Source organism: Podarcis filfolensis, assembly GCF_964270895.1.
Source record: "Podarcis filfolensis genome assembly, chromosome: W".
NCBI lineage: Eukaryota > Metazoa > Chordata > Lepidosauria > Squamata > Lacertidae > Podarcis > Podarcis filfolensis.
The window spans coordinates 28,784,615-28,808,682 of record NC_139619.1 but is presented as its reverse complement, the minus strand read 5'-3'; the positions used below and the strand labels follow the sequence as shown (position 1 = coordinate 28,808,682).

The 24,068-nt window shown below is 46.5% G+C and overlaps 1 pseudogene across 1 annotated transcript in view; it reads left to right on the top strand.

Moving 5' to 3' along the window:
* Positions 1-22,964, top strand: part of LOC310753725 (adhesion G protein-coupled receptor D2-like) — a 95,622-nt pseudogene extending 72,658 nt beyond the window's left edge. The window contains exons 8-15 of the transcript in view: positions 6,259-6,358; positions 7,824-7,828; positions 8,753-8,858; positions 11,615-11,670; positions 14,823-14,955; positions 20,908-21,011; positions 22,507-22,609; positions 22,770-22,964. The product of the transcript in view is annotated as an adhesion G protein-coupled receptor D2-like (transcript). The remainder of the gene's footprint in view (positions 1-6,258; positions 6,359-7,823; positions 7,829-8,752; positions 8,859-11,614; positions 11,671-14,822; positions 14,956-20,907; positions 21,012-22,506; positions 22,610-22,769) is intronic.
* The last annotated feature ends 1,104 nt before the right edge of the window (positions 22,965-24,068 follow it).

Below are 24,068 nucleotides of genomic sequence, written 5' to 3'. Positions count from 1 at the left end.
CAGCCCTTCCCGGCTAGCTTTTATAAGCCAGGATGGGCAAGGATCAAGGAGACAGGTGGTTGGTTTCACTCGTCCAAGCAGCCTGTCCACATCCTCGGAGGTAACAGATTGGAATTGATCCCACGCAATTTGACTAGACAGGGCTCTAACACTCTCCCGCTCCGGCTTTGCTCCCATGGTGGCGTCTACCTCTTCCCGAATCTAAGCGACTTTATCTGCAAAAAACTTTGCGAAATCATTGCAGGAGATCCTGTGGCCCGTACTGGTCCCCGATGTAGCAGCTGGTTCCGCTAAATTGCGAACCACCTGAAAAAGTCTCATGCTGCTGTTTTCTGCAGATGCAGTAGAGGCGGTGAAGAATGTCTTCTTCGCCGTCGCTACCGCCACTTGGTAGGCTCGACACTGAGCTCTAACCAGTGTCTGAGCAGCTTCAGAATGGGTCATGCGCCACTGGCGCTCTAGCAGTCTCAGCAATTGTTTCATTGCCCTCAGATCCGTGGAAAACCACGGGGCTGTTCGGGCTCCATGCAATCGGAGAGGGCGCTTCGGAGCCAAACAGTCAATAGCCCTAGTTAACTCCACATTCCAGCGGGCCACCAGGGAATCAGCTGAAAGGCCATCAACATGGGATAAAGCATCCCCTACCACTCTCTGGAAACCATTTGAATCCATTAAGTGGCGGGGGCGGACCATCCAAATCGGTCCCACCTCCCTGCAGAGGGGAAGGGTCACGGAAAAGTCCAGTTGCACCAGGAAGTGATCTGACCATGGCACTTCTTTCGTTTCACTTTTACTTAGTGTCAGATCACCAACATCCATAGAGGTCAACACCAGGTCCAAGGCATGTCCGCGGCTATGGGTTGGGCCAGACTTATTTATGGACAGCCCCATGGAGGCCATGCTTTCCACGAAGTCCCAAGCGGCCCCTTGTAAGGTCGTGTCGGCATGGATGTTAAAATGCCCCAGGACAACCAAGCTAGGTGTCTCCAGGAGCATATCTGCCACGACCTGAAGCAGCTCGGGCAGGGAATCCTTGGTGCACCGGGGAGGTCGGTACACCAAAAGGAATCCTGTACTGCCCCTATTGCCCAACTTCCAGAACATGAACTCAGAGAACTGGGTCTTCCCAATAGGACGCCTGGTGCAAACTAATGACTTCCTAAAAATCACTGCAACCCCCCCCCCCACTCCCCACCCACAAGGCCTGGGTTGCTGTGCGTAAGAGAAACCTGGTGGACAAGCAGTGGCAAGGACAGGCCCATCTGCTTCATCCAACCAAGTCTCTGTTACACATGCCAGGTCAAGTCCTCCATCCATGATCAAGTCATGGATGGCAGTGGTCTTATGAATCATTGACCTGGCATTGCACAGCAGCACCTTCAGGTCATGTGGGTATCCCTTGCTGATTCTAGTATCCGTCCGGTCAGGACCAGACCTGGAGGCAGGGATAGTCCTCAGACAACGACTAAACCTACCTCCTCTGTAATGACATGGTCTGGTCTTAGCGTAACTTCTCCTCCTACGCGTAATCATTGAGAACGGTTGTCCCAGCGCATCCCCTTCTGTGGAACATGCCCCAGCCATTTTGTTGGCTGGGACCCACTCCCCGGCAGCGCTGACCCCTCCCCTTAAGAACAAAATAAAACCTTAAAACAAAAACAAAACAAAAAACAAAAAAACCCCCAGAAAATAATAAAACAATACAAACAAAAAACTGTAAAAATTACAAATCCATCAAAATCAAACAAATTCCCAAGCCCAACCAAACATCCATTCCACCCCCCCCCCTCACATACAAAAAAGTCAAAAGGGAAAGGAAATTTTAAAAACATTTTAAAAAGAACTCCACACCCCCTCCGGGTCCTCCTGGGCAGCAGCAGCAGTGACAGCAACCATCCTTGTGAGGCTTCAGGCCCCGCCCTGGGCCAGGTAGTGAGTGGCAGGAGCGGGCCCTCAGGCACTCACACAGGGGAGTCCTCCTGGGCAGCACAGCAGTAGCATTCCTTTTGAGGCCTGTCAGGCCCCGCCCTGGGCCAGGTGGTGAGTGGCAGGAGCGGGGCCCTCAGGCACTCACGCAGGTGAGTCCTCCTCTGTGTGTGTCCACGCTGGGCAAACAGGAAGTGTTGTATTTGGCTGCTTATGTTACATCCCACAGAGAACTAGTGAGTAAGAGATGACACAATTAAAATATATAAAATGTGCATCCCATGGAGAAAGTGGGCAGAGAAATCATTTTCTCCCTCTCTCATGGCACCCAAACATAGGATATCCAATGAAACCGAAAGTTGGAAGAGTCAGGCAAAAGAAAGTCCTTCTTCACATACCACATAGTTAAACTGCGGAGCTCACCCACACAGGGGGCAGTGATGTCCACCAACTGGGATGGCTTTAACAGAGGACTGGAGAAACGCTTGGAAGGCAATTCTCCCAGTGGCTGCTAACCACAATGGCCATGTTCTGCCTCCACAATCGGAGGCAGTAATGCTTCTGAAGACCACCTGATGGGAATCGCAGGAGGAAAGAGTTGCTCTCAAGCTTGGATCCTGCTTCTGGGTTTCCCTCTGGGGCATCTGGTTGGCCCCTGTCAGAAGTGGACAGAGGAGCCATTGGCTTCATCCAGCAGGCTCTTAATATGTTCTTAAGTCTGAATTAGTTTGCAGCCAGCCTTGTGCCCAGTGCCAGATTTACATATAAGCTAAACAAGCTATAGCTTAGGGCCCCACTCTCTTGGGGGCCCCAAAAAAATTTAAAGGAGAAAAAAACTGGATGTACATTTCCAAAATATGAGATAAAAAACAAAATAAAACCTATGTACAGTTAGAGCTTAATAATTATTTCACTATTAATATACTTCTTCTTAATTGTATTTCAGTTCAACAATTACTTTGATAAAATACATATTTTGTTATGTGCAAATGGCTTGAGATACCTATTAGGTCCATAAAGTACCATATAGCATATATTTGTTAAGTTGTGGGTGAACATATCAGACGACACAGCGATTCTTCAAACCGCTCTTGTTTATTCACAGGCCATAACAGAACTGGGCTGAAGGGTTCAGCCAACCTGCTTATATAGAGCTCAACTACAAAGCAACAGTAACAACTTTCTGTAACTATCCAATCACTGAACGTCATTTTCAATTCCTTATTTGCATATGTGGACCTGAGTGAAAACTATCTACAGTACCCCCCTGCTGGCCCAGGGTGAGAACTTCAGTACATAACGATATTCAACACCAAAAATAGCGACAATTTGTTGTTGGCAAAGGACAGCTGGACATATAAAGGGCCCCATTACCTTCAGGAGCTTAGGGCCTCATCAAACCTAAATCCGGCCCTGCCTGTGCCTACATGAAAGCATGTAAGCCACATTGTCCTATCGCTGCAGGAGTGAAGAAGCTTTTTCAGCCCGGGGGCCAACTTTCCTTCTGGCTAGCCTTCTGAGGGCCACATGCCCGTAGCGTGCGAGGCCAGAGGCAGAAGTAGGTGGAGCAACTACTATAAATAATTGCCTTTGTGCAGTAGGTTAGTTCCTACACACTCTCACACACACTGCTCTGGTGCTCAGATCCTGCTCGAGAGTTCCCCACTGGGGCATCTGGTTGGCCACTGTGGGAACAGGAGGCTGGGCTAGATGGACCATTGGCCAGGGGTGCCAACTTAAATAAAGTATTGTGGGGTGCCAGGTAAGCCCCACCTTGCATAACTGATCACATGATGCAGTGTGCACACACCATTTGAATGGGAATGTCCATCCACTTTGTGGAGGCCTGGCCCCTCAAATATTTTATTGTGGGGGCCGAAACCCCCATGGCCCCTAGGAGTAGGCCCCTGTGCCTTTGGCCTGACCCAGCAGCCAAAGAACAGCTCTTCTCAGCCTGTTCTCAAGTAGGCTGTGCTTTCTTAAGCCTCAGGATTTCAGGCTATTGTAACAGGCCATTTTCAGCCTGCAGGTTAGAGCTGGGTGACAGCAATGATCTGCAGCCACAAATGGCCTCCTATTTAACACACTCTTAAGTGTTTTAGACTACAAGTCCCATCAGCTCCAGCCAGCATGGCCAATGAGAGTTGTAGTCCAACAACGTTTTGAAGATCAGCCAGGATGGTGACGTTTGACACAGGTGCCACAAGAGGGCGCCGTGTGGAAGAGGAGATACTGAGTTCTTTGGTTTTGCAAATTTATCTTGAGCTATGATAAGAAAATAACACTGATTGCAGATAAAAAAATGCACAGATTATACTCAAGGGCACAGCGCATAACTTACTTATCTTCACAAAAAGAGGAAAGTCCCCCCCGCCAAGCGAGCATTTTTCTGAGGCTAAGCCGCAGCAGGAACATATTGTTGTTGCCCCAATTACTTATAAAGTGGATGGGGGTGGTCAGTGGGAAGAAGAGATCTCGAGTACAAAACAGGGTGAGCATTGCTGAGGTGATGCAGAGTCTGTTGCTGAAAGTCCTCTTTCACCTGATGCCGGCAGTCAGGCTACTCTGTTAAGGGCAGACCTACCAAGTGAAATGTTGAGCAGAATTCTGTCCCCCGCCCCCCCCCCCACTGTTAGACTAAAAGACTAACAATGCATGAATTGGAAAAAAACTTATGTCATGTGGTATTACTTAATTTCTAAATTTGTTATGGGGTTAAGCGTTATTGGGCCCACACATGTAGAAGCTCTTTCCCTGTTCATAGATGTGCAGGGATGTTTATAAGTGAGAAAAGAGTGGCACTCTTGTGTGGGGAAGGGGTTGTATTCAGGAGAGCCTCTCACCTCCCCTTCCTTGCCGCAACTGCTGCCAACTGAGTCCGACTTGACGGTTAGATATATGCTCTTAGGCTCCACTTCTTCTGGGTCCAAATGCCAGAGGAATTCCTTTGAGGGGAAACTCACAGGCTTCTGAGGCATCTGATCATAGCCTGCATTTTAATCAAGGCTTATATTTTGATCAGATTCCTGTATTCTAAAAATGAGCTTAAAATTCACAAATGTTTCTTTCGAGACAGGGAACCAGCAGGCAAGGTCTTTGTCAGAGGCCCCTTTGGTTTATTGCGGTCATAAAACAGGCTGGGAGCAAAAGGTCACACTGACCATACAAATTATAGAATACAATCAAGGTTGCAAAAACACAATTAATTATTGTGCCTCCCATTAAACTTGAGCCACATCTTCCTAAGGTTAAAAGGGCAAGAGCTATTACAAACAGCAGCTGGCTAGGGAAGAGGCCTCTCTCTCTCTGAAGCTGCTTTGAAGCTTCAGAGAATTTAGGGAACTTAGGGAACTTAGCTTTTACTAAGTTCCTTTTTACTTAAGACAAGATCTTTGCTTCTAAAAATCTATATATGTTATGTATGAAATATATTGGCTTAAATGTAATTATGCAAAGGATTTAGAAAGTAAGAAATCATAGAATCATAGAATCATAGAAGAAGTTGGAATAGACCACGAGGGCCATTGAGTCCAGACCCCTGCCAAGCAGGAAAAACAATCAGAGCACTCCTGACATATGGTTGTCAAGCCTCTGCTTAATGACCTCCAAAGAAGGAGATCTTTCATTGATAATGTGTGGGAAGGTGAACAAAAAGATCTGTTCAGATAAAATTAGCCACCATCTGTTTTGGAGTGAATAGGGCAATAGGGCAAAAGATGAAATGTTAGTTAAGGCGCCTAGTCTAGGGCAAAAGGTTATCTGGTAATTAAGGTGCCTTGTAGAGGTTAATGGCTGTTTGCCAATTATAAATAGAAGGAAATATAGCTCTTTGTCTCCCATAAAAGGTAATAGGAAATGGGTGTATCTTTTATGATTGGTTCTAGCAAACAGCCAATAGGAATTTTAACCAGGCTGATTGGACAGAGGCAGCCAAAGGAGGAGCAAGGGGGCTGGGCTGAGGGAATATAAGTGCTGGCCATAATGGCAGGAGGCCAGGCCAGAGCTTGGTAACCATATACCACTGTGCCTCACATTTATTTGTCTGACAAATAAATTATTATTTTAATTTCTCTATTGCTGCGTTGAATATTTCATTCCAGCTAAGCGTTAACCACAAGCAGGGTGCTACACTTCCACATCAGTTTTCCTATCACACTCTCTTCTCCTGCATTTCCACACGTGATCTTTCCTTTCCCATGAGCTTTGAAGGTGAGCCTCTCCAACTGTCTTTTAAATGGGTGGACTGTTTGGCTGCTGAACAGGTTAGACATTTCCTTGCAGGAAGCCCAGTATTTTCTAAGATGACACTACCCTTGACCCTTTGCTCCCCAGCAGTAGAAGTGCGTTGTGTGTCTCTTGACCGAGTAAGAGCTGATGACTCAACCAAGACACTCCAGACCAGACTGAAGTCCCAACGGAAGAAGTGGAGAGAGTGAGAGGTGGAGAGGGGATTTATTTATTTTTAATGTATTGCATTTATATGCCACTTTTCTTGATTCTCCCCTTCCTCATTTGGTCCCCACAACAACCCTGTGAGGTAGGTTAAGCTGAGAGGCAGTGACTGGCCCCCAAGGTCACCCAGAGAGCTTCATGGCTGAGCGGGAATTCGAACCCTGGTCTCTTCCAGATCCTAGTCCAACACTCTAACCCCTGCACCCAATGTCGGCAACCTAAGGTCCATGGGCCGGAACTGGCCCACGAAGGCCGTTTAACCGGCCCACAAGCCACCCCCAAACCAAGCCGCCCACTCAGCGAGTCCCCGCGTGCTGTGCTAAACCGGCGCAGTGTGGCGCGGGGACTCTCTTCCACAGCTCCAGAAATTGCTTCTGCGCATGCCCAGAAGCCGGAAATTGCTTCTGTGCAGGTGAGATTTTCAGCATCTGGGCATGCGCATAAGCGATTTCTGGCGCTGCGCTCGTCCGGTCCACGGAGAATCTCCACAGGAGTGATCCGGCCCATGCCCGGTACGCCTTCCCAACCCTTGCCCTACACCACACTGGGTCTCTGGTGATGCTGGGTCATGTATGTGGTGGCTTAGTCCCCTTTCTTCTGCCCAAATGTCATTGCCAATAAATGCCACGACTCCACCCCCATCCTGGTTTCCCCTGTGCTGCTTTGGTGAGGCCTGGTGGTGTAAGCTTGGACTGGAAGGTGAAACTGAACTACACTGAAAATTAATAGGGGCATAGGACAAGGATAGCCTGACCACCATAGTCCATGTAATTTGTGGCACCCAGAACTGGACACAGTATTCCAGGTGTGGTCTGACCAAGGCAATATCGACTCACCTGAGCTAGGTGGACCAATGCTTTTTCTTGGTATAGAACAGCTTCCTAAAGCAAATAATGGCACCATTTAGCCATTTAGCCAAAGCTAAGCAGGTCCAGGTCTGGTCACTTTATAGGTGGGTGACCACCTGGGAACCAGATGTGTATTTCCATGATGGAAAGAAGGATGTATATTAGGGTTGCCATGTTTCAAAAAGTGAAAATCCGGACACAAAATTTGTTGCCTTGAGGTGAAAACTGCAGAATCGAATGGTTTTTCTGGGAAAGGTCTTCTTCCTGCAGTGCATCACTAAACTATGGAACTCGCTCCCATAGAAGGCAGAGGCAGTGAGAGCCACCAACTTACATGGCTTTACAAGAGGATTAGACAAATTCACAGAGGAGGAGAGGGCTATCAATGGCTCCTGGCCACAATTGCTATGCTCTGCCTTCACGGTCAGAGTCAGCAACACGTGCAAACTCCAATTGCTGGAAGCCACAGGAGGGGGGGTGGCTCTTGTGCTTGAATCCTGCTTGTGGGCTTCCCATAATAGGCCACTGTGAGAACAGGAGGCTGGGCTAGATGAGCCATTGGCCTCATCCAGAAAAACTCTTCTTGTATTATTATAGCTCAGGTACAGTATTTGTGTGTGATAAGCAATAGATTGTGGACCACCCTTGCGTGGTTTTTTGGGGGGTGGACACAAGGTGGCGCTGGCACCATTTGCGTTTCAGATAGGGAGGCAGAGCTTCTGTGGGCATGGGAACAGCAAAAATGGTTTATCTGCTAGGCAGGTGTGTGTGAGTGAGTGTGGCTAGTTCACTCTTTGTATTAATTAAAACAAGTACTAGGCTGGCTAACGGAGAAGTTCAGGTCTGCCCAGGCAAAGATATTTGCGTATGTTAGCAATTTGTTTTGCAGCAAAAACACCTTAAAGGTTTATTCTTGTATCTAATGCAGAGGGAAGCTCATGCCATAACAAATCTGTTTAGGTGCCACGAATCTCGTCAGTGTCTATCTTAAGAATCTGCAGCCTGGCTTTTTCCTTAAAAGAATAAAATAAAAATAAATCTTCAGGACACTTTACAGAATTCAGTATAAAATCACAGCAGGAAATAACAAAAGTTTGCTACAAGAATCCTCAGGACAGCAATGAGCATTCATGAATTAAGCAGAACTGTGGATGCAGCACACCTACTAATACAAATGAATGACTACTAAAGCTCAAGTGAGCAGAATGAATTTGGCCCTGGAGTCTAAAAGTGAGGGTCATCATGGCACCTCTGCTGCTTGAGGAACGCTCTCCCCGGGGAGGTGGTGCCATCGTTACATATCTTCAGCGCCAGGCGAAAACATTCCTTTTAAACAAGGCTTTTACCTATCTATGCCTTTTACAGTAAGTGGGATGTATTAATGTATGCCCATCCCTGCCATATTTTAATGTATATATGTGGGTTTGTTTGTTGGTGAGTGGGTGAGTTGCTTTGGCAAAAAACAAAACAGAAGTGTCTACTAAACAAACAAACAAACAAACAAACTTTTTCCATTTCTGCCCCAGGTACTTGAGCACCCAGGCAGGCTCCTCCATCATCTCCTCCTCTCTGGTCAGCGACTACGAGGAAATCAGCACCACCGTGCATTACCGCCTCTGGCACCGGGTCCAGGTGAGACTTTGCAGTCCAATCCTGCTGCAAACGGGCATCTTTGTGGATAAACATGTGGAGCAGGGGAGAAGAAGGCAATGGTTGTGGAAGGGCATGGAGTATGTGGAAGAACCATAGCTCATTGACAGAGCAGAAGGTCCTGGGTTCGATCCCCAGCCACAGATCAAGGTACGGCTGGAAGAGATTTCTGCTTGAAACTCTGTCAGTTGGTGTGGAGAAGTGGCTCCCCCACTTTTGGGGGCCACTGCCCCCTTGGTTTCATCAACTCATCCCCAGTGACTTTACTCTACCTTATAAAATGCATTATTCAGATTAGCAGTTTGCACGACCCACTAAAAAAAGATCACAACACCGTCAAACAGTGTTGATTTCCCATTTGTTCAAAATGCAGTTGCAACTAGTAAGTTTCATTAACTCAGCAAAACGGATGAACTTGAATTGATCCAGTGATACCAGCGCTTCGGAGCCTGATAGTCACTTCCACTTCCACTGCCCCCCTGCTGCCCCCTTACCTCTCAGTGCCCCCCAGGTAATTCCACTGCCCCCCGGGGCACTACTGCCCACTTTGGGAACCTTTGAGCTAGATAGATGGAGCAAAGGTCTGGTAACTTGCTATGTTCCTGTGAAGGGACACTGGTGCAGACCAGGGCTGCCCAAGATGTTTTGCTGCCTGAGGCAAAGGGTAAGATTGTGCCCTCCTCACATTCCTCACCCAGAAGGTGAGTGGACCGGCAGGTGAAACAATAAGAACAGACTCCGACCTCACACTTCAGAGAAGCAGGCTAGCTTAGGATGGCCAATGCCAGGCCAGGCTGTGAGGCACAGCCAGTGGCTTCAGGAGAATTGCTGGATAATAATAATAATAATAATAATTTATTTATACCCCGCCCATCTGGCTGGGTTTCCCCAGCCACTCTGGGCAGCTTTCAATAGAATATTAAAATACAATAGTCTATTAAACATTAAAAGCTTCCCTACACAGGGCTGGAGGCTGTCACTGCAGCTGCAAGAGGCTGCCACCTCACTCTGGCTAATGACAGGGACGGCCCTGGTCGAGAATTACTGTTATGCCTATCGGCTTGGTTGCTCAAGAGCGAACAGGCAAGATCCCTCTCTGGTCTTTTCAAAGGCTTTATTATTGGTGCAAAACATTTACAGTGCAGAGCGCCTCAATTTCATGTCTTGCTCACTCACTAGCAGAATCTCAGAGTGGGCGGTCCTTAAACTTTCCCCAGCAGAGTAGTCTCTTGACCCCCAGCCGACGCCTCCCCTCTCTGCGCGAAAACCTACTGCGCAGGGAAGGCTTGGGTAAAGGGGGACCTCCCTCCCCCCCCCCCGCTTTGCTCAAGCACGGTGTCTTGGCTCTTTCTTGCATCCTCCGAGCCCTGCAGCTCTTCCCCACTAAAGGCGGGGCTTTCCTCCTCCGCTGAGGAAGTGCTGCTTCCCACAATCTTTGGAGGCTCTCTGTAATCCAGCTGCCCTTCCACCTCTCGCCTCTGAGCTGATGGCAGTTCCCTGACAATTACCATATGACTTTTTTAAAAAAGAGTAATGTGTTTTTGTGCACATACCCCAATCCTATGTTTGTGGATGACATGGAGGGTCAGAGACAGCCCAGGAGGGAAAGAGCCCAGTTCCTGCTTCTCAGAATCTGATGCCTCTGGGAAACCCCCAAGCAGGGCATGAGGAAATTCCCCCTTCTGCCACTGCACCCCAGCAATTGATGTTCAAAGTGTGCCACTCCTGACCCTGGTTTGCATATGCCATGGGTGTGGAACTGGATCCAGCCAGCAGCCTAGAGCCAGGACTCTCCCTCCCCCTGTGGGTCATTTTGGTAGGAAGGAGGAGCCGCCCACCAGTCAATTGCCTAGCATCATAGTGAGAGCCAGTATGGTATAATAGAGCGAGTGTTGGATTAGGACCTGGGAGACCAGGGTTCAAATCCCCGCTCTGCAATAAAGCTCACTTGGTATGTATGACCTTGGGGCAGTTGCTGCCTCTCAGCCTAACCAGCTGCGCAGACTGGTTGTGGGTATTAAATGGGGGAGGAGGAGACCCGTGCGCAGCACATTGAGCTCCCTGAAGGAAAAGAGGATATATACTGTAAATGTAAAACAAATAAATGAGCGGCTGAATGGCAGGATTGAGCCTGGCAGCTTGTAAAAGAAAGTTCAGGGTTCTTCCTCTGGAAAGGAAATATTATGAGTGCAGTCCCAATTCTCCATTTTCAGAGCAGCCCTTTCAGTGTTTACATCTCTTGCATCCTGTGATGTTGGGGAGATGGCCAGGTGGGTGGGGCCAAATGAGGATGTCTCACAAAGCCTAATTAGGCCCACAGGTAGAGGTTCCATAACAGGAGTATACAGCCATTGTGGTTGGTAGCCGTGGGCAGCCTTATCTTCCTCTGTGAATTTGTCGAATTCATTTTTAAAGCTCTCCATGTTGGTGGTCATCCCAAGGTGGTGGTGAGCCCTTTTATTATTTATTTATTGCATTTATTGCATTTATGTCCCCACCTTTTCCTCCATGGCACTCTAAACACTACATGCCCCGGCTCCCTTTCCTCAAAGTGGCCCATGTAGCTGCAGGGTGGCTGCCTTTGTGTAACAGGCCACGTCCCAGCTGGTGCTGATCGTGGTGTTGTGTTTGAATTGGCAGTGATCGAGAGGGTGTTTTGAGTGGATCCCCTTTGGGGCTTGATCCAGAGCTGCTTCTCTGTAGGGCTCAAGGCTTCCACTCTTTCCATCCCACCGCAGGCTCTGCCAGACCAGTTTGTGGAGCCAGTGTGCGCCTTCTGGAACTTCAGCAGAAGGTAGGTAGCTCAGGAAAGGAAACCTCTGTCTTGGCTGCATTACGAAGGGAGCGATGGAGAGCGGAAGATCTTAGTGGGCATGGAAGCTCAGATTGCGGGTGGGAGGGCAGCAGTCTGTAGGGTGGAGGGCCATAGAAGCATAGAGCTGTAGAATTGGAAGGGACCCCACGGGTCATTAGTCCAAACCCCTGAAATCCAGGACTCACAAGTAAGGGATCCCTGACAGATGACCATCCAACCTCTGCTTTAAAATCTCCAGTGAAGTAGAATGAATGAACGGATCTTTATTTGCGTCAGCCATCGGCCATAGCAATAATACAACAATAGGATATACAAAAAATAAAAATAAGAAGTTAGCTATATAAAATACATTTTAGGGTTTTGAATCAATAGTCAAATAGTGGATCTTATTCTAATTGCCCCAGCTAAAAACCTTGCAACCTTTGCTGTCACCCCAGTGAAGCAGAGTCCACCTCTTTCGGAGGGAGTCCATTCCACTGTCAAACAACTCTTACCATCAGAAAGTTCTTCCTAATATCTAGTCTGAATGCCTTTCTTGTAATCTGAATCCCTTGGTCTGGGTCCCACCCTCCAGAGCAGCAGAAAACAAGCTTGCCACATCTTCTGTGGGAGAGCGTTTCAGAGGAATATCACTCTCTCATCTCCTTTTGGTCTCCTCTTTTGCAGGCTAGACAGACCCAGCTCCCATGCGGAAGTCTGAAATATGGGTCCATAGTTCCTTCCTGTAAAACAGAGCTTTCCAAACTGTGTTGTGACACATTAGTGTGTCGGTTGCAGTGCGTAGGTGTGTCACGTGAATGTTCCCCACACTCCTCACGGGACTGGAAAGGAGTTATTTTCATCTCCAGTTTGCTAGTAAAACTGAATTACTGTGTCTCGGAATGATGACGCATGTCTAAAAAGTGTGTCACCAATATGAACAGTTTGGGAAGCTCTGCTGTAAAATCTCTGGTTATGGGGTCCACAGTATGGCACCTCTGGACACCCTCAGATGGGGAATAAATTTGACTCGGTTCATATTTAGAGGCAAACATACCTGATTAGCAGTTTCTGAAACAATATGCAAACCAAAACTCAGCTGCTCTTCGAAATCCACACCTTTCAGAATTTTTTGCAAAGCAGTTCTCCAGACAAGTAATTAAATAAATACATATACTTGGGTTAAAAGTGTGAATAAAAATGCACATATTAGTGGAAATAATATACAAACATGAGCTGTACTAGAGAAAATAGTTTTGCAAAAATGGATTTGTCAGCCAGAATTGCATACACAAATGTGTATGTCAAGAGAAATTTGCACTAAAATGGCTGATAATTTCTCATGAGGACTTTTTCTAAATAAAACGAAATTGCAAAGTCATGTGGAAGTGTGGAGAAAGGAACTCACTGATGGAAAAATGCGAAACTGACATTGAACGGTTCACTCATCCCTGCCTTGGTGCCCGCCAACACCCCCTGCCCCCTGAGGGTTTTTTTCTCCCCTTTAAATTGGGTTTTTATTGACTTATTTATTTGAATTTGTGTTGATGGGAAGATGTTGCCATGCTTTGCCTGCTGCTTCGGGGGTGTTCTGCGCAATGTCAGCCCCCCCCCCCCCGTGAAATGGGTATTTAGTTGTTCCCATGGCAGTTGCTTATATTTCCAAGTGTGCCTGAAAAATGGGAGACTCTTATGCCTCCTGTGTTCAGTCAGTCAACCAATTCACTCCCTTGCCTGAGATTGATAAGACTGTTATGTGTTTATTCTTAACACCCCAACCTGCTACGAGGAGCCTTTTGTTGCTGAGGGAGGTTTCCTTCTGCAAAGTTATTTGCAAATGAGTGACCTTTCCCTGGAGGCCCCACTGAATTATGCCTCCAGCCTGTGACAGAGTAGAGTTGCTTGGAGAATTATGGCCCATGAGGAATGCAGGATGCTCAGTGCACCATAAATATAGTCTGACGTGGGATGTTGTTTCCTTGTCTGGGTCATCAAGGAGCATATGGTGGGGCTTTGCCAAAAACTCCAGGGGGAGGGGGGTTGGCCTTCACCAACCAGGATCCTTCTCAGGTCTAGAACCGTTGTGCTAATTTGGAACCCTATGCGGAAAGGTGGCAGCACTTGGGACTCAACTCAAGGTGAGTAGGGGGTGACATGATAGACTCCTGCCTGAAATACAAGGAAGCTCCCTATGTTCCTGTCTAATTCAACTCAAGCACAGCTGTGAGGACTAGCACCTTACTTTGTTTTTAAGGGAGGCACCATGGCTCCCCAAAAAAGCAACTGTTCTGCATTTAGAAGGTCCCTGGTCCAATCCCTGGCATTTCCAGGTGGGGATGGGTGAGACCCCCCCCGCGCCTGAAATCCTGGAGAGCTGCTGCCTGCCAGAGTTGACAGTGCAGAGCTGGGTGGACCAATAGTCTGACTCAGCATAAGGCAGCTTCTTCTCATGTTCCTTGTGTTGAGGGGGCTGCTGAGTGCTTGTCAGTGCCTTGTTCCTTCTTCCGGTCATGGTGGCTGGGACTGGGCTTACTGGAAACCCAGCTCTGCAGTTCATCGGTCCAGTTGTTCCCATACCTTTCCAGGGTTCCACAAACTGATCCCTAGTGCCGGCTTCCCTATCAAAACCATTATTTAGAATAGCAGTTTGCTCCACCCACTAAGAAGGGCAACAACACAATAAAATTCAAAACAGCAGCAAATAATTGCACGTTTATTCAAAATCCAATCCAAACTATTTACTTTCATTCCTGTGTTGGAGGGGGTTGGGCTCGATGACCCTCAGGATCCCTTCCAATACTACAATTCTAATTCAACAAAATTGATGAGCTAGATCCAGTGATGTCTGATGAGCCCTTCACACCTCCAATGCCCACCTCTGCTGCCCCCTTGCCTCTTAATACCCCTCTAAGTAATCTCACTGCTTAAACCCTTGGGGGTGGTTGGTGGGGGTGGGAGGAGCACTCTGGTTTGGCTAAGAGGCCTCGGGTTAGCAGCAAGCCTTTCTGGGGCAACTGAAGCTCTGTGCTTCTCTCTGGTTTCAACAGCTGTTTGCTGCTGACTCCCCTCATTGGGTGCTGCTGGACTTAGAGATTTGTCCTTCAGTCCCTGTTGGGCTTCTCCCTCCCCCCCCTCCTTTCATGCCATGCTAGCCCCAAAGGAGGAAGAGGAGGAGGCTGGTCCACTGCAGGCTGCTCTGTTATCACCTCCCACCTGGAATTTACCACCTGCTCTTGCAACCACACCACCAACTTTGCAGTGCTGCTGCAGGCCTATGAGGTGCAGATGAGAAAGACTGAACCCTTTGCTTAAGGGAACCAGGGGGCGGGCAGGTTGGGGGGCAGGGGAACAGGCCTTAGTGCCATCCCAAAATGTTTTTTTTCTGCCTGCAATGAATGGCAATATGGTGTCTCTTCCTCCACCCCACATACAAAAGCCACAGGTTTGCACTAGCAGCTGGATAACTCTTTCGCCACAGAGGTGTGTCTGGCATCTTCATTATACAGATACAGCTTTACTCGAATACTGAAGACACACCTCTTTACCTTGGCTTTTGACACTTGAGGTGTATGTTTTTGGACCCATCTAATTTCTGTAATTTTTGTTAGGAGAGCTTGCAGCCCGGGTAAATTAGATTGAAATAATCACTTACTGTTTCTGGAGTTCAAAGGCTTTATTCATGCAGGAGCTATTAACAGGATGAGTAGGGATAAAAGAGAGAAGTACCAGACATCTTGTCTCAACATGTTGGAAGAGAGAGCACAAAATGGTTCAGCTTTTAGTGGTGCAGTTAACTTATAGAGGCCACAAGCAAGTGTTGGCTAGATTGCTAGGCAAACAGGGTCCTCATGTGGATTGAAGCAACACATGCATGAAATAGAAGCTCAAGAGAAGGAAATGTATTTGCCTTTTCCCAACAATTTTAAGTTGTTTTATTTTTTTTTTTAAATAAATTTTTTATTAGAGTTTTACAGAAAAGAAAAATAGAAATTCTCAGAATAAAAAAACCATAAGTTACAGAAAAAAGAAACACAAAAAATACAAAGAAAAAAATCACAACTAATTAAAAAAATTAAATTTAAGCAAAGAAAGAAAAAAAATAAAACAAATCCATTTTTCCCAATGACCTCAGATTCATATGCTTATGTTCTTGACCTCCTCCCCCCTCCCCCCTTTTGTATTCCCATTTAGATATTTAATTCAGCAAGTTCTTACCCTTTTTCAAATATTTAAACTTTATACCATAACATATTCTATATCAATATTTTCAACCAATCATCAATGCCTTTTTTACGTAATCTTATTAACTTTTGTCACTAATTACCACTTATTACCAATCCAAGCACAGTTTCAACATTCATTAATTTTATAGTATTTCTGAAGATAGTCTTTAAATTTCTTCCAGTCTTCTTCCACCAACTCTTCTCCCAGGTCTCGGATTCTGCCAGTCATTTCCGCTAATTCCATATATTCCATCAGCTTCATCTGCCACTCTTCCAGGGTGGGTAGCTCTTGTGTCTTCCAATACTTTGCGATGAGAATTCTTGCTGCTGTTGTTGCATACATAAAGAAAGTTCTGTCCTTCTTTGGCACCAATTGGCCGACCATGCCCAAGAGAAAGGCCTCTGGCTTCTTAAGGAATGTATATTTAAATATTTTTTTCATTTCGTTATAAATCATCTCCCAGAAAGCCTTAATCTTTGGGCATGTCCACCAAAGGTGAAAGAATGTTCCTTCATTTTCTTTACACTTCCAACATTTATTGTCGGGCAAATGGTAGATTTTTGCAAGCTTGACTGGTGTCATGTACCACCTGTATATCATTTTCATAATATTCTCTCTTAGGGCATTACATGCCGTAAATTTCATACCTGTGGTCCACAACTGTTCCCAGTCAGCAAACATGATGTTATGACCAACATCTTGTGCCCATTTAATCATAGCAGATTTAACGGTTTCATCCTGCGTGTTCCATTTTAGCAGCAAGTTATACATTCTTGAAAGTGTTTTAGTTTTGGGTTCTAACAATTCAGTTTCCAATTTTGATTTTTCCACCTGGAAACCTATTTTTTTGTCCAAATTATAAGCCTCTCTTATTTGAAAATAGTGCAGCCAATCTCACACCTTATCTTTTAATTTCTCAAAACTCTGCAATTTCAATTTATCTCCTTCTTGTTCCAATATTTCCCAATATTTCGGCCATTTGGCCTCCATATTGGACTTTTTCAGTGCCTTTGCCTCCATTGGTGACAACCACCTTGGGGTTTTATTCTCCAATAAGTCTTTATATCTTAACCAGACGTTAAACAATGCTTTCCTGACAATATGGTTTTTAAATGCTTTATGAGCTTTAACCTTGTCGTACCACAAATATGCATGCCACCCAAAAACATTGTTAAAACCTTCTAAATCCAAAATGTCTGTGTTTTCAAGAAGCAGCCATTCTTTCAGCCAACAAAATGCGGCCGATTCATAATAAAGTTTCAGGTCTGGCAGGGCAAAACCACCTCTTTCTTTAGCATCAGTTAGTATTTTAAATTTTATTCTGGGCTTCTTGCCCTGCCAGACAAATCTAGAGATATCTCTCTGCCACTTCTTGAAACAGTCCATCTTGTCTAAAATTTGCAAAGATTGAAACAAAAATAACATCTTTGGCAATACATTCATCTTTATAGCCGCAATTCTGCCCAACAAGGAAAGCTTCAGGTTTGACCATATCTCTAAATCTTTCTTCACTTCTAACCAACATTTCTCATAATTATCTTTAAATAAATTTAAGTTCTTAGCAGTCATGTTAACCCCCAAATATTTAACTTTCTTTACTATTGTTAGGCCTGTCTCCTTCTGAAACCTTTCTTTCTCAATCGGTGTTAAATTTTTCTTAAGAACTTTAGTTTTTGACTTGTTCAACTTAAAACCAGCCATCTGCCCAAATTCTTGAATCACTTCCAAAACTCTTTTCGAACTAGATTCTGGTTCCTGTAATGTTAAAACTAAGTCATCTGCAAATGCTTTCAATTTATATTGCTTAGCTCCGACCTGAATGCCTTTAATCAGACGGTCCCTTCTAATCATGTTCAATAGTACCTCCAGGATTGAAATGAACAACAATGGGGAAATTGGGCAGCCTTGTCGTGTACCTTTCTCTATCTTAAATCCCTCTGTCACCACATTATTAACAATTAATTTAGCCTTTTGTTCTGAATAAATTGCACTTATACCATTTTCAAACCCTTGACCCACCCCCATCCCCTGAAGATTTTTCTTCATAAAACTCCAAGAAATGTTGTCAAAGGCTTTCTCCGCATCTACGAAAATTAAAACTGCTTTAGTATTTATATTCACTTGCAACTTCTCCAAAATGTTAATTATGTTCCTTGTATTGTCCGACAAGTGTCTACCCGGGAGAAAGCCAGCTTGGTCCTTATGGATCTCTTCCAATAGTACTTTTTTTAACCTATTAGCCAAAATGTCAGCAAATATTTTGTAATCCACATTAAGAAGGGATATGGGGCGGTAGTTCTTAAGTTGCGTCTTTTCAGACTCAGTTTTCGGTATAAGTGTAATATAAGCTTCCTGCCACGACTCCGGCGCCTTTTTCCCCTCTAATATCTCGTTGCACACCTCCATTAGTGGCCGAATTAACCAGTCTTTTAAAACTCTATAATATTTGGAGGTTAAACCGTCTGGTCCTGGAGATTTACCCAACTGCATATTTTGAATTGGGTCCCCGCTTAATTTTAAGTTGTTTTAAATTGATTTTAATGTTGTGCTTTAGTTGTTGTAACCTGCCCTGGGACTTTGGGGTGATGAATGGGTAATAAATGGTAGTAGTAGTAGTAGTAGTAGTAATGGGACAGTCGACCACACCTCAGTCAAGTGGGCTTTTTTTAAAAAAAAATAATATTTATTCAAATTTTAAAGGTTACAAAAGAAAACACAATATGTAAAGACAAAGCATATCCAAGAAAGAAATAAAACTAGAAAAATAAAAGAAGCAAACACAACTAAAAAGGAAAAAATAAAAAATAAAAAAGACACAGTCCAAAAAACATAAAAGAAAGACAAAAAAACAGATCAAACCTTAATATAACTCCCTTTCTTAACTTGTCTCCTTGACCTCCTCACACCTCCCCTCTTTGTATTCTAATTCATATATATATTTCAGCAAATCCTTCACCTTGTTTTTATCCTTATATCTTATCTTTTTATACTATAATTTCCCATTCTTTCTTTCCCCAATTAATCATCCACTTTTACTTTATTTAATCTTATTTCTCATTAAAACTTATATGTCTGAGCTTATTCTTAAAACGTTTCCCCTAAGGTCAGAAAAAATTCCATTCCACGATTTCCCCATCTCTCCTTAAAAGATAAAAAACAACAACAACAAATTATAATATATACATTTTAGATTCCTAATTTTCTTTCACCCACTTCCCTCCCCGGTTTCGGCCCCTTACAATAGTTCCATCAATCTCAAAAAACCATCAACCCGGTGATCTTAAGTCCGAGGCTCTTAAATCTCTTTCATGTCCCCTCTGCCAGTCTTTTTGGTAGTCTTTGGTGTTAACAAACAGATCTCGGAGAAACTCCAACCCATCGATGGTCATATTCCTTCTTAGCAGGTATGCCAGACTTCCATAGTTAAGAGTAGGGCCTATAGGATATTCCAAATCTTGCTTCACACTCTTTTCAAATCCAAAGGCCCCAAAAACTCCAGCCTCCGCTAGACTCAGATTTGTGTCGCAAAAGTCATTTGATCTCGACATAGGGTGATCTCTCCATCTTTCATTTTCCAAACCAAGCCGGGCTTCCATCTCCAAAGGTTGGCTCCTCCTAGTTGCCATCATGTACAGCCTCAAGTTATAATCCGCCATTTGCCTCTGTGGGGTTACGGCTCCCCCTTGCATCACTTTAATCACAACAAATTCCTCCTTCTCAGATTCTTCAATTTGTTCAATTGGAAAAGATTCCTGTGCCGGGTTAACTTCTTTACTGATGTCCACTTTTGTTTCCAAGGTTACAGCATTGGTAGCCATAACATTTATCTGGTCTTGCAGCTTTCCCAAGAGATAAAATGTTCTGTTCAATTGACACTCAACTTCCTTCCCGACCGCCATCCTTAGGAAATCCAAGGTCAAAGCTAGTTTCTCAAAACTTTTATCTTGAACAATTTCCCAGCTGCATCCTTACAACAATGTCCCAAAGCTCCCTCTAGAGGGACACAAGTTCCTTTTATCACTCCTTCCAGCACAGTCCCAAAGGTCCCAAACGTAAGATTGTAACAGTTCCTTCCTTCTTTTTAAATACTGAGACGGACAGTAGAAACAAAGTCCTTCTTTTATATCTGAATAGCTAGCTTGTATCTTCACAGCTAACTTGACAGCTGTCAAATTTATCCGTCAACGGGCTCTCACCGACCGCTCCCGGGTTCAGGGAAGTGGCGCTTCCGTTCCTAAATTTTAACCCTCTCCTGCAGGTTTCCCTGCTTCTAAAAAAATAAATTGATAGTTGTTTCAATCAGTGGAATTTAAATCCTTTACGTAAGGCTCTCCAGGACCTTAGTTAACAAATTCTTTGCTTCCGTTTATTTACAGAAAGGGGAGGTGGACTTCCTGTTTAGACCTTCCCCGATCGGTGCCAATTTAAAAATACTTTAAAAGCCAAATTTCCGTTCTACTCACGGGTTGTTGTTTAAAATCCAATTGTCCACAAGAAAAAGTCAGCGCTCTCCAGCAATGGCTATGCGGCTTCGCTTCGCGAAAAAAGCAGTTGACTCACAGCACCGCGCCACTCACCCCGCTCCGCTCCGAAGCCCGTAAACGGGTCTCCTTGCGAGTTGGGGGGGGGCGCAAAAGGTGCCCGCCGAGTCCCACGTTCATAGGCTTCACCCACCTATGATTTCTATAGGGTCTCCGCTTCGCTGTAGCGGTATAGACCCAATTTCCGCGGAGCTAGTCCCTCCAGATCGGAGGGAATCCGCCATTAGCTGATGGCGCTAACCCGGAAGTCCTCCAAGTGGGCTTTTTGAGGATGGGTGGCGGTGGTTTGCAGGACATCCTGTGTGGCCTACCCAGCTCTATCCACCAATAAAAGGGAATGGCTGGGGAGGGGCTTGGGTGGACTAGTCAGGGGTTGCCCCTACCCCAACACCTGCCAACTGAGGCAGTTGCCTCACTTTGCCTAACAGTAAGCTGACTCTGCTTAGCAAGTTGTTCCTGTGTGTTTGAGCAGAGGAGTGCAGAGGAGGAGTCAACCCTGAAGACCTTGACCTTTGTTGGCTGTGGTGTCTCGTTCTGTGCCCTGATTGTCACCTTCGTCCTCTTCCTGGCAGTTGGGTAAGGCTTGAGCAGGGCCACGTCTCCAGAAGCAACACAGGTGTAGGATGGGGATGATTTCCTTACAGAAGAACATCATGACACTCTGTTGGATCAGGCCAATGGGGGCCCATCTAGTCCAGTATCCTGTTCTCACAGTGCCCCCCCAGATGCTAGAGGGAGACCCCACAAGCAAAATCCGAGCACAAGAACCCTCTTGTGCTATCTTGGATAGCCACACACACCAATCTAAGAACTAGGCAGCTGCCCCAGGTCTGTGCTCTAGGAAGCACTTGCAGCAACCAGGAACCACTCCCCCTCCCCCATATGCACCTTTCCCCAGTGGGCTGTGTGCATGTAGCCAGAGGCTACACCTGCATGGAAGATGCCTCTGCTCTTCCCTCTTCAGTCCCTTCCTGGTTTGGAAGACATAGTGCAGGGGAGGCGCCTGGCGGTTCACTTGCCCAGCCTGCCTCTTCCTCCAGCTTGGAAGCTGCCTCTGCCTCTGATTCCTGGCTGCCACAGGCCTCCACAACCCACTGCCCCCCGCTCCTGAGTCTGACTCCATGCCTCCTTCCCCCAGTGCACACTCGTCAGCGCCCTGCCAGTCCCTGCCAGATTCCTGCCTCCAACTGTGGAGACAGAGCAGAGCCATCCTGGCTAGGAGCCATCCCTAGTCCACCCCCTCCTCCTCTGTGGATTTGTCTCATCCTCTTTCAAAGCCATCCCAGTTGGAGGCCACCCCTGCCTCCTGTGGAAGTGAGTTCCAGAGGACTGGACAAATTCATGGAGATGGAGGAGGGGGAGGAGGAGGAGGAGGAGGAGAGCTATTGATGGCTCCTAGCCAGGACGGCTCTGCTGCGGCTCCACAGTTGGAGATAACGATGCTTCTGAATGCCAGTTGCTGGAAACACCAGGAGGGGAGAGGACTGTTTGGCCACTGTGAGAACAGGAATCAGGGCTAGGTGGACCATCATGGACCTGATCCTGCAGGCATGCTATGTTCCTTATGAAGGGGTGCAAAGCGCTCCCTGTTCTTGCTTGAGTACTTTGTATGAGTCGTTCCTGACTGTGGCTCCACCGTAGGGATCAGGCATTGCAGGGACTCCAACTCTCATTAGCCCCAGCCAGCAGAGTGCATGGTCATTGGGGGGGGGGGCAGCTGCAGGTTCTGCATCCCGTCTCCTAAGCATGTGATGGGACTTGACCAGCACGGGGGCTGGGTATCAGGAATGGCACTCCCAGAAGTGTTGGTTCTCCAGGGTGAGAGGCAGGGAGGAAAAAGGAGAGATCCCGGGTGGGAGCTGGGAGGGGGCTGCTACCCTCTGTAGGTGGTGGGGGTTGAGAACTGCCTCTAGGAGAAGTCTCCATATTATACGTATTCTGTTTGTAGCTTTCGTAGCTGTTCTTGTAGTGAGATTTTTTTTAAAAAAATAATTGAACAGTAAAAAAGGGGGGTGCACTCCCAGCTTTGTTTCTTGACTCCCATCACCCCATCCCCCCTCCCTCCCTGCAGTGTCCTCAAGAGCGAGAGGACCACAGTGCACAAGAACCTGATATTTGCACTGGTAGCTGCGGAGGCCTTGCTCATGTTCAGTGAATTGGCCAAAACCAACCAGGTAGGAATGGCAGGCAGCTGGGAGAGACCTCATGGGGGACCTACCCACCTTTGCCAGCCGGACAGAGACCTGTTCTGGTCCTGCTTCCTGCCAATGGATCCCTAGCCCCTCGCCCTCACCTCCCACAGCCTCCTGCCCTTCCTTCCATTCCTCTCCCCAGGGAGTGTGCTTTGCCGTCACGGCCTTCCTGCACCTCTTCTTCATGGCTGCCTTTGCCTGGATGCTGGTGGAAGGTCTTCTCCTGTGGAGCAAAGTGGTGGCTGTGAACGTGAGCGATGACCAGCGGATGCGGTTTTACTATGTGACTGGATGGGGTCTGTGTCCCAGTGGTGATGAAGCAGGGAAGGAAAGATAGGGCAGGCAGCCAAGCTGACTTCTGATTCTCCTTCTCCTCCGTCTTTTTAAAGTCCGTACTCATACAGATGGCTCGATCCAGTTTAGACAATCCCTGTTCCCATCTTAACCACTGTATGGTGAAGTGGATCTGTGACCGTGGCCACTGGGTTATTAGTTGCCAGGGGCTACCCAAATGGCTCAGGTGACTGCCTCAGGCAGCAGGGGCAATTCCTCAGGCATTCGCCTGGAGCTCCTCAGGTGTCCCCTCTGCCTTTCCTGCTCCGCCTAAGCCAGTCTGCTTCTCTTTTCTCATAGAATCTTAGTTGGAAGGGACCCCTGCAATGCAGGAATCTTAGCTCAAGCATCCCTGACAGGTGGCCACCCAACCTCTGCTTAAAAACCCCCAAGGAGGGAGAGTTCACCATTTTCCAAGGGAGTCCATTCCACTGCCTAACAGCTCTTACTGCCAGAAGGCTCTTCCTTTGAACATAAGAAATCTTCTTTCCTGCCGTTTGAATCTATTGTTTCAGGTCTAATCCTCCAAAGCAGAGAAAAACAAGTTCCCTGCATCTTCCTTGTGACAGCCCTTCAGATATTTGAAGATGGCTTTCACATAATTTCCATAGGTGAAATAAGATCCAACTGCTTCTTTATTTGGATCAGGTGATGGGGTGATGGGGGGGGGCAACTTGTCCTTTTTTGCCCCAGGCAACTATGTGTTTTTGGCCATCCCTAGGTGACTTGAAGTGAAGGCCCAAGACAGGTGTTGATCATGATGTGAGCTGCGCACAGATGCTCTGAAGCGAGCGAGCGAGCTACCACCATTCCTGTGGAGCCTCCTTTTATTGAGACAAACATGCAAGCTAGGCAAATACATTTTTGGGCTGTCACCTTTACACATTTTCCGTCCTGAGAACATGGGGTGGTAAAAAGCTATTTTGGCACCTGTTCCACAGCGTCATTTTCCCCTTGCACAGTGTATGACGTAGGAGACAAAAGTCTCATGGAAAAGGATTACAGACAGGACACCGCAAACTGCTGAGATCGCGAAAGGTCATGCAGAGGTGGAACGATGTACCAGACAGCTGTGGCTTGTCTGGGGGGGTGGGGTTGTGCCCTGCAC